The sequence below is a fragment of the Hyla sarda genome, chromosome 7 (genome assembly GCF_029499605.1).
Source record: "Hyla sarda isolate aHylSar1 chromosome 7, aHylSar1.hap1, whole genome shotgun sequence".
Classification (NCBI taxonomy): Eukaryota; Metazoa; Chordata; class Amphibia; order Anura; family Hylidae; genus Hyla; species Hyla sarda.
The window spans coordinates 175,743,237-175,760,641 of NC_079195.1; the positions used below are offsets into that span (position 1 = coordinate 175,743,237).

The window sequence follows — 17,405 nt, forward strand, 5'->3', positions numbered from 1 at the left end:
GGAGACATATTGCCAGCAGCAGATAGTGTATAGGGGCCTTAGGATAAATATTTTCCCTAATTCCCATCAAGACGATCCGGAATTTATACAAGGTTGGCATAGACTGCTCACAGCCAATTCATTACCTATGTTAGATTATTTATTAACCTACGAAAAACGAGCTTTTGGATGTATCAATGCACAAATAGAAGGTCAGTTAGAACAAATACAGGAATTAAAAAATCATCCAGAATTTTCAAATTTAGAACAGAGACTTCAGAAACATATAGAGAGTTTTCAATCTGAAATTAAAGAGAAAAAGCATAAGAAATACATTAGAGATAAAAGGGATTTCGAATCAGGTCAGATATACATTAAGAAAGGTGGTAATAACTCCTATAATCACTATACTGATATCTCTGAATCTGCAGTCTCTGAATCAGACGACCCAAGTACTCAAACTAATCCAAGATATAATAATTTTGGGAAATCCAAATACAAACCTAAGAAACGATATAATCAGAAAAAGCAGTATAATTCTATGCAAAATACCACAACTTCTAACTACGGCTAACCCCAACTGGTTCAGATTCAAACATCATGCAAGGGAAATATGAGTGTGGGACCCCAGAGATTAGAGGGGAATGGATTTGGAGCAACATCCCTATTGGCATCCTCTACTTCACCTGCTGGACACTTGGCTGCTGGTATGCAACCTTCGACAATGGGATTGATAATGCCCCATATATCGGGCGCTATGAATGTAGGAAATGCACCTATACCTCCCTTAATGAACTCCATGATACAGACTCCAACTATGGGAACCCCAGTCTCGTCTCGGACTGGGAATGTACAACCACCTTTTTTTTGGAGGAGGTGTCCAGCTAAGGGACAGAGACAAATGGGCGTACCCAGGACAACAGAAGCATTAATAAGAGGGGAAGATGAAGCGAATGAAGCAGAAATGCAAATTTGTAATTTGTCCTCAGTGGAATTGACCATAGATCAACAAACTGTCTTGAAGAGAGGTCTTTCCTTTACGCCTGCACCTATTTATAATGCATTCACCTGGACTAAGGATAGAAATTTATTCGCTCGTAAGCTAGCTCTTCACAAGATGCATAAAAATCTGGAAAATAGTGCAAGTGGAGCAGCTCAAAGGGACGAACAAGTAACTACTGACCTGTATGATCTCTTGGTGGAGAATGAAACGGAGTTGAGGGAGGTAGCCCCTCCACATACCTCTCTCAAACCGAAATCAAAGCTTACCCCACCTTTCAATCAATATAAAAACAGAAATGTTTGTTGAGGTAGTGAGCAAAGAGCTTAATGAACTAAAACCCAGAAGAGGAAGATTTAACCTAACACCAGGAGAGGCCCATGCTTTAAAACAGTTAGAACAAAATGATTCTATTATAATCAAGCCCTCCGATAAGGGGGGCAACATCGTCGTAATGGATAAAAAAGACTATAATACATAAGATACACAAAATGAAAGACCCAATACCAGGGAGACTGATCATCTCGGGGAATGACAATCTCACACAGGGGATTAGTAACTATGTGGACCGCATGTTGGCTCCGTTCGTTTCAACTCTCCCGTCTTTCCTGAAAGACATGAAAGATGTGGTTACTAGGCTACAGGAAATTTCCTTTCCGCCCTACACATTGATTGCAAGCCTGGACGTAGAGGCTTTGTATACAAATATTAGACATGATTTAGGCTTAGAGGCAGTAGCTTATTTCTTAAACACGAGGGGAACACAATTCACTAGACACAATTATTTTGTATTATCACTACTAAAATTCCTTTTGACATATAACTACTTTTTATTTGATCAGCACTTTTATTTACAAAAGAAAGGCACAGCTATGGGCACGGCCTGTGTGCCAAATTTTGCAAACCTTTTCTTAGGGTGGTGGGAGGACACCATTGTTTTTTCTGACACCTTTTCCCAGTACACTGAGCACATTTTATTTTGGGGGAGGTTCATAGATGATGCTTTGCTTTTTTGGGATGGCACTATCACCTTATTTTATGATTTCGTAAAGGCACTCAACACTAGTAATATAGGAATGCACTTCACATGTGAAATACACGAGCACACTCTAAATTTTTTGGATTTAAAGATCTTTTTGGAAATTGATGGTAGTCTAAATACGGAGATATATAGAAAGCTTACTTCTACTAATAGCTTTCTAGAATGGAGAAGTTTCCATCCAGGTCCACTGAAGAGAGGAATACCAGTTGGACAATACCTCCGTGCGAAACGGAATTGTTCCAACAATATAGAATCTTTCTTGAGAGAAAGTAAGGTGCTATACCATAGATTTAGGGCACAGGGTTACCCTAATAAGGTGTTGCACAGAGCTTTTGCGAGGGCTCATGACACCCCGAGGAAGCTGCTACTTAATGAAAAAAACGACCACAGAACCTAAAAAACAAGTACGATGCATTGGCACCTTTGACCAGAGTAATCACGAGGTAATGAATATTTTATACAAATACTGGTCATTACTGTTAATGGATAAAGATCTAAAGGAAATACTTACCCCCTATCCCTCAATATCGTATAGGAGGGGGAAGAACATTAAAGAAGATATAGTCAAGAGCTTCTACGTAGAGGACCAACCAACCTCATGGTTAAGAACCACCACCACAGGATTTTTTCCATGTGATAATTGCAGCTTTTGTAGAATTATGCCCAAAAAGAAAGATTTTACTAACCCCGTAGATGGCAAGTATGAGATTAGGGACTTCATTAATTGTCAAAACACTGAGGTAATCTACATTGCTCAGTGTAGTTGCCCCAAAATCTACGTAGGCAAAGCTATTCAACAACTACGTAGAAGGGTTTCGAAGCATATCAGTACGATTAACACAAGAGGTGACAACCCACTGGCGAGGCATATTTCCAACTATCAGAGGGGGGACGCCTCATGCTTGAGGTTTTGGGGTCTGGCAAGACCCAGATTAGGACCAAGAGGTGGTAATTTGGATAAGAAGCTGCTGTGTGAAGAATCTAAGTGGATTCACAGACTATAAAGTCTAAGTCCAAAAGGACTCAATGAGGGCTTCAATTTTGTGGCGTTCATTTGAATAAATGGACAGAATAAGAATATAAACATGGATATAACTAAATAAAGAACTCGCCTAGTCGCGGTATCTAGATAAAGGAACATAGCACTGATAAGGGGATATGTGAAGTATCACTAAGAGGAGAGGGAGTCGTGAGATCCAAAAGTTAGGATGCCAATGAACATCAGAACTTATTTGAAACTATTTGACAGTGGTATAATATAATGACTATAACTATAAGGATTAAACTTACCTTTAAAGAAGTAAGATGATGCCAGATGACTAGATCTACAAGGAAAATAAATATGATCATGGGTACACAATGTAGATGTACTGATTAGGTAGATGGGTGTTTAGTCCCCAAATCATGATTATTCATTGTCTATAAATTATATAATAATGTCACTTACCTAAATGAAGGTGGAATGGTAATAGAGTCTCGGACCTATAAAGAAACAATATTATTGGCACCCATTTACTATAGATAGGAATAGACTAGTCAGAAGCAATATCTAAAAACAATAAAACTTCTTTACAGTAAGAGAATATATTCTGAAGAGAAACAGAAGGGTTAATCCCCTATAGTACCCTGTATATGCAGCCAGAAGTCAAGTACATCATCATTAAAGACCAAGTGTTTGCACATCTTGATAGATGCAGTTATGCATACCTGCGACAGCACCATATGACAACAAGATGTGCAGGAGTCACACGTAGCAACTGGTACGTGTCCTATTCGACACTAATGGCAGTGAAAATAAGATAAGTTCTCGCGCATCCTAATATAATTTTTTTTTTAAAAGCAGTCCCGGACCTCTTGACAAAGCCATGGATGTGGTGAAACTGTTGAGGGGGACCTGAACTTACAAGTTTTAAACAGCAGGATAGCCAGACATGTCCTAGCGTACTGCAGACGCTGGGACTGTGTACTTATATGACATAAACACTGCAAGTCTGGCGGCATGTATAACAGGCATTCAATACAGACATATGAAATGTAGGGCTATTCCTGTGGTTTTAGGTCACTTGGTGTGTGAGTTTAATATTAAAGTATACGATTTTAAGTGGTGTGGGATTAAAAAGGTTTTTTTTTGGGCCACCTAATAAGTTGGTCTATGAGATAAAATAGTTTCCAAAATGGTGTCACATGTGGGTGGTTTCCACTGTCTGGGCACCATGGGGCCTTTATAAATGCAGCATGGCCCCCCAAAACTATTCCATCTAAATTCTCTTTCCAAAAAGCCAAATGGCGCTTCTTCCCTCTTGAGCCCTGCCGTGCACCCCCTTGCCGTGAACACTTTACATCCCCATAAGGGGTATTTACATACTTGGGTTGCAAATTTTGGGAGCTGTTTTCTCCTATTATTCCTTGTAAAATAAAAAAAAATTAGGGGATACACCAGCATTTCCATGGCCCACTGTTCGAAAATGGGGTAAAAAATCTGTGGGGTGTAGATGCTCACTGAACCCCTTATTACATTCCTTGAGGGGTGTAGTTTCCAAAATGGGGTCAGAGGAGGGTGGTTTCCACTGTCCTGGCACAATTGGGGCTTTGTAAGTGTGACATGGCCCCCAAAACCTATTCTGGCTAAATTCTCTCTTCAAAAGCCAAATAGCGCGTCTTCCCTCATGAGCATTGTAGTGGGCCCGCAGAGCACTTTAGGTCCACAGAGTTTTCTCCTATTATCCCTTGTGAAAATGAAAAATTTGGGGTAACACCAACATTTTATTGAAAAAAAAAATCATTTTCACGTCCTACTTTTAACGAAAAGTTTGTCAAACACCTGTGGGATGTTACAGCTCACTGTACCCCTTGTTATGTTCCTTGAGGGATTTAGTTTCCCAAATATTGTGGTGTTTTTTTTTTTTTTTTGCTGTTTGGCACCATGCGGGCCCCCAAAAACCATTTTAGCTAAATTCTCTCTCCAAAATCCCAAAGTTGCTCCTTCCCTCCTGAGCATTGTAGTGCACCTGCAAGGTACTTTCTGTCCACATATGGGGCATTTACAGTGGGGCAAAAAAGTACATAGTCAGCCACCAATTGTGCAAGTTTTACCACTTAAAAAGATGAGAGAGATGAGGCCTGTAATTTTCATCATAGGTATACCTCAACTATGAGAAAAAATTATCTGTAAAATCACATTCTTATTTTTTAAGAATTTATTTACAAATTATGGTGGAAGATAAGTATTTGGTCACCTACAAACAAGAAAGATTTTTGGCTCTCACAGACCTGTAACTTCTTCTTTAAGAGTCTCCTATGTCCTCCACTCGTTACCTGTATTAATGGCGCCTGTTTGAACTTGTATTAAAGACACCTGTCCACAACCTCAAACAGTCACACTCCAAATTCCACTATGGCCATGACCAATGAGCTGTCAAAGGACACCAGAAACAAAACTATAGACCTTTACCAGGCTGGGAAAACTGAATATGTAATAGGCAAGAAGCTTGGTGTGAAGAAATCTACTGTGGGAGCAATTATTAGAAAATGGAAGACAGACAAGACCACTGATCATCTCCCTAGATCTGGGGCTCCACGCAAGATCTCACCCCGTGGTGTCAAAATGATCACAAAAACGGTGAGCAAAAATCACAAAACCACATGGGGGGTGGGGGGACCTAGTGAATGACCTGCAGAGAGCTGGGACCAAAGTAACAAAGGCTACCATCAGTAACACACTACGGGGCCAGGGACTCGAATCAGTACATTTTTGGGCCCATCTGAAGTTTGCTAGAGAGCATTTGGATGATCCAGAAGAGTATTGGGAGATTGTCCTATGGTCAGATGAAACCAAAGTAGAACTTTTTGATAAAAACTCAACTCGTCGTGTTTGGAGGAGAAAGAATGCTGAGTTGCATCCAAAGAACACCATACCTACTGTAAAGCATGGGGTGGAAACATCTTGCTTTGGGGATGTTTTTCCTGCTAAGAGACCAGGGCGACTGATCTGTGTAAAGGAAAGAATGAATGGGGCCATGTATCATGAGATTTTGTGTGAAAACCTCCTTCCATTAGCGAGGGCATTGAAGATGAGTCCTTCAGCATGACAATGATCCCAAACACACCGCCCAGGCAATGAAGGAGTGGCTTTGTAAGGAGCATTTTAAGGTCCTGGAGTGGCCTAGCCTGTCTCCAGATCTCAACCCCATAGAAATCCTTTGGAGGGAGTTGAAAGTCCCTGTTACCCAGCAACAGCCCCAAAAAACATCACTGCTCTAGAGGAGATCTGCATGGAGGAATGGGCCAAAATACCAGCAACAGTGTGTGAAAACCTTGTGAAGACTTACAGAAAACATTTGACCTCTGTCATTGCCAACAAAGTGTATATAACAAAGTATTGAGATGAACTTTTGTTATTGACCAAATACTTATTTTCCACCATAATTTTCAAATAAATTCTTTAGAAATCAGGCAATGTGATTTTATGTTTTTTTTTTTTCTCATTGTGTCTCTCATAGTTGAGGTATACCTATGATAAAAATTACAGGCCTCTCTCATCTTTTAAGGGGGAGAACTTGCACAATTGGTGGCTGACGAAATAGGTTTTTGCCCCATTCTAGATCTGTAGGTGGAAAACTGAAAGAGTTATGATTTTTAGAAGGTGAGGGGGAAAAACAAACGTGCAAAAAACAAAACCTGAGTCCCTAAGGGGTAAGTAAACCTAAAACACATAAAATTAGGGTAGTCAACACAAACAGGTTTCACTATATATGGCATGTTTCATCAGTTTTCTGCTTTGCAGACAATCTCTATATAATTTTTATAGGTCTATGGTGTCTTCTAGAGATGAGCGAAGTTACAGTGATTCGATTCATCACGAACTTCTCGGCTCTGCAGTTGCTGACTTTAGCCGCATAAATTAGTTCAGCTTTCAGGTGCTCCGGTGGGCTGGAAAAGGTGGATACAGTCCTAGGAGAGAGTCCCTGGGTTTTAGTGCGTGTGAACGGGTGACCAAAGTTGAATGCCGCGTCGAAAGTGAAAGTGTGCCGGCTAGCTCAGTCGGGCTGTTCGGGATAGCCGGGGCGAAATCGCGGCATCCCGAACAGCTTACAGGACAGCAGGAGGGCCCCTACCTGCCTCCTCGCTGTCCGATCGCCGAATGACTGCTCAGTGCCTGAGATCCAGGCATGAGCAGTCAAGCGGCAGAATCATCGATCACTGGTTTCTTATGAGAAACCAGTGATCAATGTGAAAGATCAGTGTGTGCAGTGTTATAGGTCCCTATGGGACCTATAACACTGCAAAAAAAAAGTGAAAAAAAAAGTCAATAAAGATCATTTAACCCCTTCCCTATTAAAAGTTTGAATCACTCCCCTTTTCCCATAAAAAAAAAACACAGTGTAAATAAAATAAAAATAAACATATATGGTATCGCCGCGTGCGGAAATGTCCGAATTATAAAAATATATCGTTAATTAAACCGCATGGTCAATGGCGTACGCGCAAAAAAATTCCAAAGTCCAAAATAGTGCATTTTTGGTCACTTTTTATGTCATGAAAAAATGAATAAAAAGCGATCAATAAGTCCTATGAATGCAAAAATGGTACCGTTAAAAACTTCAGATCACGGCGCAAAAAATGAGCCCTCATACCGCCCCATACGTGGAAAAATAAAAAGTTATAGGGGTCAGAAATGACAATTTTAAACTTATTAATTTTCCTGCATGAAGTTATGATTTTTTCCAGAAGTACGACAAAATCAAACCTATATAAGTAGGGTATCATTTTAACCGTATGAACCTACAGAATAAATTTCAGGTGTCATTTTTACCGAAAAATGTACTACGTAGAAACGGAAGCCCCCAATTTTGTCTCACAATGATTTTCTTTTCTGTTTCACCGTAGATTTTTGGGAAAAATGACTGACGTCATTACAAAGTAGATTTGGTGGTGCAAAAAATAAGCCATCATATGGATTTTTAGGTGCAAAATTGAAAGAGTTATGATTTTTTAAAGGCAAAGAGCAAAAAACGAAAATGCAAAAACGGAAAAAACCCCGGTCCTTAAGGGGTTAAACAGGTATGTCCCCACAGTAGGTAGGCAGAAGATAAATCTACCAACAGAGATTTCTCTTCTGCCTCCTCTGTTCTGGCGAAGGTCATAAATAAGTATAGCAATTTTGCCACATATGTGTTTTTTATATTTCATCTAAAAAATATGGAATAGGTGATTTAAAAAAAAAAATAATAATAATTTTGCTATTTCTTTTGATCCTCACAAGGAGGGTTCTCACCTCTAACCTTCAGGTTGCTAAAATGACACACATAGCAGGCCTTGGGGGGCATCCCCCATTGTATGCATTTTTATGCTGCGGATTGCCTCTAGCAACAGACCACAAGGGCAGGATCTGCTCCCCCAGCATAAATGCACAACCTCATTTGGGGTTGAGCACCTCCAGCCATTTGAGACCATGTCTTTGTTGTTGTTTAAACTTTATACTTGGAGGTGTGTAAACTCCATATGTAATGCGCCGTGAACATCTTCCAGGCAGCATTAAGGTGCACCTGTGAGGCCGGCAACTATATCAGCCAACTTAGGTGGGGCTTGTAGCCTCTCTCCCTCCTTCCATTGTATGTGTGCTCAGTCACACTGGAGGGTACCTGGGAGGAGGCTGTGAGTTGGACCTAATGCTGCTGTAATTGCCCACTGGCCCCTGGTTTTGCTTATCACGCACAGGTAGGTTTAGTGTTAGGTCCCAAGCCACTTGAGAAACCTTGGCGTTGGTGTGCGGGCTCAGGTATGTCCTTCATATAAGGATATACTGGCTAATGTCTCAATTTTAACATCAGTTTTGAGGGTTAGCCAATGTCATTGTTTACATCTACCACAGTAGTGCACCTAAATTCCTGTATTATGCCAATCACGTTATGCCCAGCAGGGGCGGACACAGACAGCAGAGGGCCCCTGTGCAAAGAATGTGCCTGGCCCCCCCCCCACCAGCACTGTGCCCCCTCATGTACCTAGACCCCACCGGAGTGCCTCCACTTACCCCGCCCGTGTAGTGTCACCACTTGCCTTGTCCACCACAGGTGGATGGAACGGCTCCTGAGGTGGGCTCCGGGTGGCCCCTGTCCCTCTCAGTGTGCGGACCAGGCCCCATGAGTACTCCCCCGGGTCAGCCTGACCCGTATCTAGCTGGAAGGCAGAGGGCAGTGCTCCCCTTTACACTCGCACCCCTTGACTTAGCACGACACCCCTTGGCACCCCCTGGTTCCTTGGCTCCTTAGTAAGAGAAGTGACTTACAGGCAGGGCCAGACTGGGACCAAAAATAGGCCCAGGCATTTTAAAATAAACAGCCATTTTTATAGTGGGGGTCTGACTCATGGGACCCCCACCAATCACCTTGGTTCAAGTGGCTCCCCAGATGTTGGAAAGCTGCAACTCCCATCATGTCTGAAGTGACTACAGCTGATGGGACAGTCAGGAGACTACACAATGATATCAGTGACTACAGCTCTGATGGGACAGTTAGGAAAATACACAATGATATCACTGACCTGAGTGACGTCTTCTCTGTTGTCTTTACTTTTCTTCTTCCTCTGGTCCAGACACCAGGATTACTTCCATCTTCTCTGCAGAGTCTGACACCTGGACATCATTGGTTCCTTAATTTGTCAGTAGATCCTCATCCTCTGTATGATGACAATAATCGTTATAACTTTGCCAAATACTGTACCCCCTGAATATAATACTGCCAACCACTGTACCCCCTGAATACTGCCAACCACTGTACCCCTGAATATAATACTGCCAAATACTGTACCAACCACTGAATCATCCCATACACCCCACGCACTCCATCCTCAGTCTCCTCATCAGCCCATATACCCCACGCACCCTATCCTCAGTCTCCTCATCACCCCATGCACCCCATCCTCAGTCTCCTCATCACCCCATGCACTCCATCCTCAGTCTCCTCATCACCCCATACACCCCACGCACCCCATCCTCAGTCTCCTCATCACCCCATGCACTCCATCCTCAGTCTCCTCATCACCTCCATATACCCCACGCACCCCATCCTCAGTCTCCTCATCACCCCATGCACTCCATCCTCAGTCTCCTCATCACCCCATATACCCCACGCACCCCATCCTCAGTCTCCTCATCACCCCATACACCCCACGCACTCCATCCTCAGTCTCCTCATACACACATATACAGCCACTATATACACATACACTGCCACTATATACACACACTGCCATCATACACACATATACAGCCACTATATACACATACACTGCCACTATATAGACACACACTGCCATCATACACACATATACAGCCACTATATACACATACACTGCCACTATATAGACACACACTGCCGTCATACACACATATACAGCCACTATATACACATACACTGCCACTATATATACACACACTGCCATCATACACACATATACAGCCACTATATACACATACACTGCCACTATATATACACCCACTGCCACTATATATACACACACTGCCATCATACACACATATACAGCCCCTATATACACATACACTGCCACTATATATACACACACTGCCATCATACACACATATACAGCCACTATATACACATACACTGCCACTATATATACACACACTGCCACTATATATACACACATATACAGCCACTATATACACATACACTGCCACTATATATACACACACTGCCAGCATACACACATATACAGCCATTATATACACATACACTGCCACTATATATACACACACTGTCCCTTTATACACACATATACAGCCACTATATACACATACACTGCCACTATATATATATATACACACATGGCCATCATACACATACACAGCTTCTATATGCATATACACTGCCACTATATAGACACACACTGCCATCATACACACATGGCCATAAATAAATACACTGCCTCTATATACACACACTGCCCCTGTATACACACATGGCCATCATACACACACACACACAACTTCTATATACACATACACAGCTTCTATATAAACATACACAGCTTCTATATACACATATACAGCTTCTATATAAATATACACAGCTTCTATATAAACATACACAGCTTCTATATAAACATACACAGCTTCTATATACACATATACAGCTTCTATATAAACATACACAGCTGCTTTATACACACACTGCCCCTTTATACACACACAGCCATCACACACACACTCTGCCCCCATACACACACACACACAGCCATCATACACTGCCCCCATACAAGTAAGTACCTGTGTGCAGTGTAGCCCGCTGCTCCGCTCCTCTATTGCAGGCACTGGGCAGGAAGAGGAGGGACATGTGAGCTGACGTCACTGGCCAGCTGCTACTAGCAGGCCCTGCTGGTAACTGAGAGCCGCGCACAGGCAGGTCTCATACCAACTGCAGCCCCTGACATTTTAAAATGACAGAGTGCTGCCCTCCGGACGGCGCTCCCTCTCGCTCCAGCCCCCGCTGGCCAGTCTGGGCAACAGACAGAGCAGGGCTGGAACATAAGAAAAAAGAATGTGATGTAGTCAGTCAGTCAGAAATTTAGGTGCACTACTGTGGTAGATGTATACAGTGACATTGGCTAATCCCTCAACACTGATGTTAAAATTGAGACATTCGCCAGTGTATCCTTATATAAAGGACACACCAGAGCCCGCACACCAACGCCAAGGTTTCTCAGATGGCACGGGACCTAACGCTAACCTACCTGTGCGTAATAAGCAAAAACCAGGGGCCAGTGGGCAATTACAGCAGCACTAGGTCGACATGCAGCCTGCTCCCAGTTCCCTCCAGCGTGACTGAGCACACATACAATGGAAGGGGGGAGAAAGGCTACAAGCCCCACCCAAGTTGGCTGATATAGGTGCATGGCCTCACAGGTGCAACCCTAATGCTGCCTAGAAAGTGTTCAAGGCGCATTAACATATGGAGTTTACACACCTCCACGTATAAACAACAACAAAAAACGTGGTCTCAAATGGCTGGAGATGCTCAACCCCAAATGCAGTTGTGCATATATACTGGGGGAGCAGATCCTGCCCTTGTAGTCCATTGCTAGGGGCGATCCCCAGCATAAAAATGCATACAATGGAGGATGCCTGCAGCGGACTACAAGTGCCACAATAGAATCCTACACCAGATAAACGGTGTGGATGTGTAACAATTAGAATAATACAATACAGAAATTTAGGTGCACTACTGTGGTAGATGTATACAGTGACATTGGCTAATCCCTCAACACTGATGTTAAAATTGAGACATTCGCCAGTGTATCCTTATATAAAGGACACACCAGAGCCCGCACACCAACGCCAAGGTTTCTCAGATGGCACGGGACCTAACGCTAACCTACCTGTGCGTAATAAGCAAAAACCAGGGGCCAGTGGGCAATTACAGCAGCACTAGGTCGACATGCAGCCTGCTCCCAGTTCCCTCCAGCGTGACTGAGCACACATACAATGGAAGGGGGGAGAAAGGCTACAAGCCCCACCCAAGTTGGCTGATATAGGTGCATGGCCTCACAGGTGCAACCCTAATGCTGCCTGGAAAGTGTTCAAGGCGCATTAACATATGGAGTTTACACACCTCCACGTAGCAACGGACTACAAGGGCAGGATCTGCTCCCCCAGTATATATGCACAACTGCATTTGGGGTTGAGCATCTCCAGCCATTTGAGACCACGTTTTTTGTTGTTGTTTGTAAATTTATACGTGGAGGTGTGTAAACTCCATATGTTAATGCGCCTTGAACACTTTCCAGGCAGCATTAGGGTTGCACCTGTGAGGCCATGCACCTATATCAGCCAACTTGGGTGGGGCTTGTAGCCTTTCTCCCCCCTTCCATTGTATGTGTGCTTAGTCACGCTGGAGGGAACTGAGAGCAGGCTGCATGTCGACCTAGTGCTGCTGTAATTGCCCACTGGCCCCTGGTTTTTGCTTATTACGCACAGGTAGGTTAGCGTTAGGTCCCGTGCCATCTGATAAACCTTGGCGTTGGTGTGCGGGCTCTGGTGTGTCCTTTATATAAGGATACACTGGCGAATGTCTCAATTTTAACATCAGTGTTGAGGGATTAGCCAATGTCACTGTATACATCTACCACAGTAGTGCACCTAAATTTCTGTATTGTATTATTCTAATTGTTACACATCCACACCGTTTATCTGGTGTAGGATTCTATTGTGGCACTTGTAGTCCGCTGCAGGCATCCTCCATTGTATGCATTTTTATGCTGGGGATCGCCCCTAGCAACGGACTACAAGGGCAGGATCTGCTCCCCCAGTATATATGCACAACTGCATTTGGGGTTGAGCATCTCCAGCCATTTGAGACCACGTTTTTTGTTGTTGTATATATACACACACTGCCACTATATATACACACACTGCCAATCATACACACATATACAGCCACTATATACACATACACTGCCACTATATATACACACACTGCCAGCATACACACATATACAGCCACTATATACACATACACTGCCACTATATATACGCACACTGCCACTATATATACACACACTGCCATCATACACACATATACAGCCACTATATACACATACACTGCCACTATATAGACACACACTGCCATCATACACACATATACAGCCACTATATACACAAACACTGCCACTATATAGACACACACTGCCATCATACACACATATACAGTCACTATATACAAATACACTGCCACTATATATACACACACTGCCATCATACACACATATACAGCCACTATATACACATACACTGCCACTATATACACACACTGCCATCATACACACATATACAGCCACTATATACACATACACTGCCACTATATAGACACACACTGCCATCATACACACATATACAGCCACTATATACACATACACTGCCACTATATAGACACACACTGCCGTCATACACACATATACAGCCACTATATACACATACACTGCCACTATATATACACACACTGCCATCATACACACATATACAGCCACTATATACACATACACTGCCACTATATATACACACACTGCCACTATATACACACACTGCCATCATACACACATATACAGCCCCTATATACACATACACTGCCACTATATATACACACACTGCCATCATACACACATATACAGCCACTATATACACATACACTGCCACTATATATACACACACTGCCACTATATATACACACACTGCCATCATACACACATATACAGCCACTATATACACATACACTGCCACTATATATACACACACTGCCAGCATACACACATATACAGCCATTATATACACATACACTGCCACTATATATACACACACTGTCCCTTTATACACACATATACAGCCACTATATACACATACACTGCCACTATATATATATATACACACATGGCCATCATACACATACACAGCTTCTATATGCATATACACTGCCACTATATAGACACACACTGCCATCATACACACATATACAGCCATTATATACACATACACTGCCACTATATATACACACACTGTCCCTTTATACACACATATACAGCCACTATATACACATACACTGCCACTATATATATATATACACACATGGCCATCATACACATACACAGCTTCTATATGCATATACACTGCCACTATATAGACACACACTGCCATCATACACACATGGCCATAAATAAATACACTGCCTCTATATACACACACTGCCCCTGTATACACACATGGCCATCATACACACACACACACAACTTCTATATACACATACACAGCTTCTATATAAACATACACAGCTTCTATATACACATATACAGCTTCTATATAAATATACACAGCTTCTATATAAACATACACAGCTTCTATATAAACATACACAGCTTCTATATACACATATACAGCTTCTATATAAACATACACAGCTGCTTTATACACACACTGCCCCTTTATACACACACAGCCATCACACACACACTCTGCCCCCATACACACACACACACAGCCATCATACACTGCCCCCATACAAGTAAGTACCTGTGTGCAGTGTAGCCCGCTGCTCCGCTCCTCTATTGCAGGCACTGGGCAGGAAGAGGAGGGACATGTGAGCTGACGTCACTGGCCAGCTGCTACTAGCAGGCCCTGCTGGTAACTGAGAGCCGCGCACAGGCAGGTCTCATACCAACTGCAGCCCCTGACATTATAAAGTGACAGAGTGCTGCCCTCCGGACGGCGCTCCCTCTCGCTCCAGCCCCCGCTGTCCAGTCTGGGCAACAGACAGAGCAGGGCTGGAACATAAGAAAAAAGAATGTGATGTAGTCAGTCAGTGTACAGTGAGGCGCCCCCCCCCCCCCCCAACCGTCAGTGAGTGACAGTCACTCACTGACTCGCAAGAAAGAGTGTTGGGGCCAGTCGGGCCTCCCTGAGGGTCCGGGCCCTTACGGGGGTACCGGTTGTACCCCCCGATGACGGCCCTGCCTGTCCGTCTCGCCCGGCCGGTTTAAAGGTAAATTACTGCTGTCACCGGCAGGTCCGGGACCTGTTGCTGCAGCATTTAGTATGAAGTACTGGCAGGGGGCCCTGCAGGGGCCCAGACTGTGAGGCCCATGCTGTGACCTGGGCCATTAGATGGGCCCCCTAACACGCTGGGCCCCTGTGCAGCCGAACCGGCTGAACAAGTGATATGTCCGCCCCTGATGCCCAGGTTGTACATGTGGAGAAGTTTGAGGAAAATGTATAGTTATTTTTTCCCAGCTTTGTTGTGTAAACAATTTTGTGCAATTCAGAATTATAATTGTTGTTTTAGCAAAACTCCACTGGGTAAAGTCAGATGTGCTTTGCCTTTTGCAGTGCTAGCTGATTTATCGATTGAAACAATTATAATTGTTGCATTTTTTTTTAATTTTTTTTGCACAATCTCCGTCCAGCTTAGGCTGCTCTTTAGAACCTGCTTAGATCTAAGCTGTTTATGAAGAACGTGCATCTTTTTCATGGTAAATTTGGGGGAAGTATTTATGATGTATGCACAGGCGTACCCTCCTTGTTCTGCATGACATATGAGAGTGTACCCAACATTTCTAAACTGTCCATGTCATGAGATTCTAACTTCTTTCTCCTGTAGACCTACAGTCATGGCCATAAATGTTGTCACCCCTGAAAAGAAAATTAAGTATTTCTCACAGAAAAGGATTGCAGTAACACATGTTTTGCTATACACATGTTTATTCCCTTTGTGTGTATTGGAACTAAACCAAAAAAGGGAGGAAAATAAACAAATTGGACATAATGTCACACCAAACTACAAAAATGGTCTGGACCACTCTTCCTTTGCAAACTGCTCCAGGTCTCTCTTATTGGAAGGCGCCTTTTCCCAACAGCAATTTTTAGATCTCTCCACAGGTGTTCAATGGAATTTAGATCTGGACTCATTGCTGCCACTTCAAAACTCTCCAGCGCTTTGTCATCCATTTCTGGGTGCTTTTTGATGTATGTTTATTATCCTGCTGGAAGACCCAAGATCTCGGACGCAAACCCAGCTTTCTGACACTGGGATGTGCGTTTCAAGGCACCCAGTGCCAGAGGCAGCTAAACAACCCAAAAACATCATTGAACCTCCACCATATTTCACTGTAAGTACTGTGTTCTTTTCTTTGTAGGCCTCATTTCGTTTTCGGTAAACAGTAGAATGATTTGCTTTACCAAAAAGCTCTGTCTTGGTCTGTCTGTTATGGTTATCTATCGTGTTTGTAGCGAGTTTAGCACTTTTGTACATCACATGTTATACATCTGTCCACAGCATCTATGTTTTTTACTGACCTCTTTTCTGTGATGGAAGTTCATTCGTTTTTCTGGTTGCTTTTGACTGTCGTCCATACTCACGGCCATGTTTGTTCACTGTTGTTGATAAGACGTCAGTGCTGCAGGCGTTGCTGTTTTCTTTCTCCTGCAATGGTTTCGCCCCTTTTCCACAACCCTGCAAAGAATATTCATTGAATTGTTGCGGGAGGTTGGATGTCTCCTCCCGCTGTCAGCCAGCTCTGCGCCCGGCTCACAGTTTACTGAATACCTTGTATCAGCGCTGCGGCTGACTTGTAAACCCCTTCCTCGCCATGGTGACCGTGTGCCCGCTGGGGGAATCGGCTATCATGATTCCCCCCGCGGGCGCACAGTCCCCATGGCGTGGGGAATTAGTAACATGTCAGCTGCAGCGCCATCATGATTCCCCCTGCGGGCGCATTGTCAGCTTCTCACCCTGCAGTCCCCACATCAGAGAATGAATGAATTGTCATCTGCAGCACGCTGTCCCCACATCAGGGAACTAATCATATGTGACCCGCGGGTGCTGCTCT

At 43.2% G+C, this 17,405-nt stretch overlaps 1 long non-coding RNA gene across 1 annotated transcript; it reads right to left on the bottom strand.

The window, feature by feature from the left end:
• Nucleotides 1–1,227: 1,227 nt before the first annotated feature.
• LOC130282750 (uncharacterized) lies at nucleotides 1,228–17,140 on the bottom strand. The gene is made up of 4 exons (XR_008846519.1): nucleotides 16,873–17,140; nucleotides 3,469–3,503; nucleotides 3,312–3,346; nucleotides 1,228–1,587 (listed from the first exon to the last, which is right to left on the bottom strand). It is a non-coding gene; the product is annotated as an uncharacterized LOC130282750 (long non-coding RNA).
• Nucleotides 17,141–17,405: the final 265 nt, after the last annotated feature.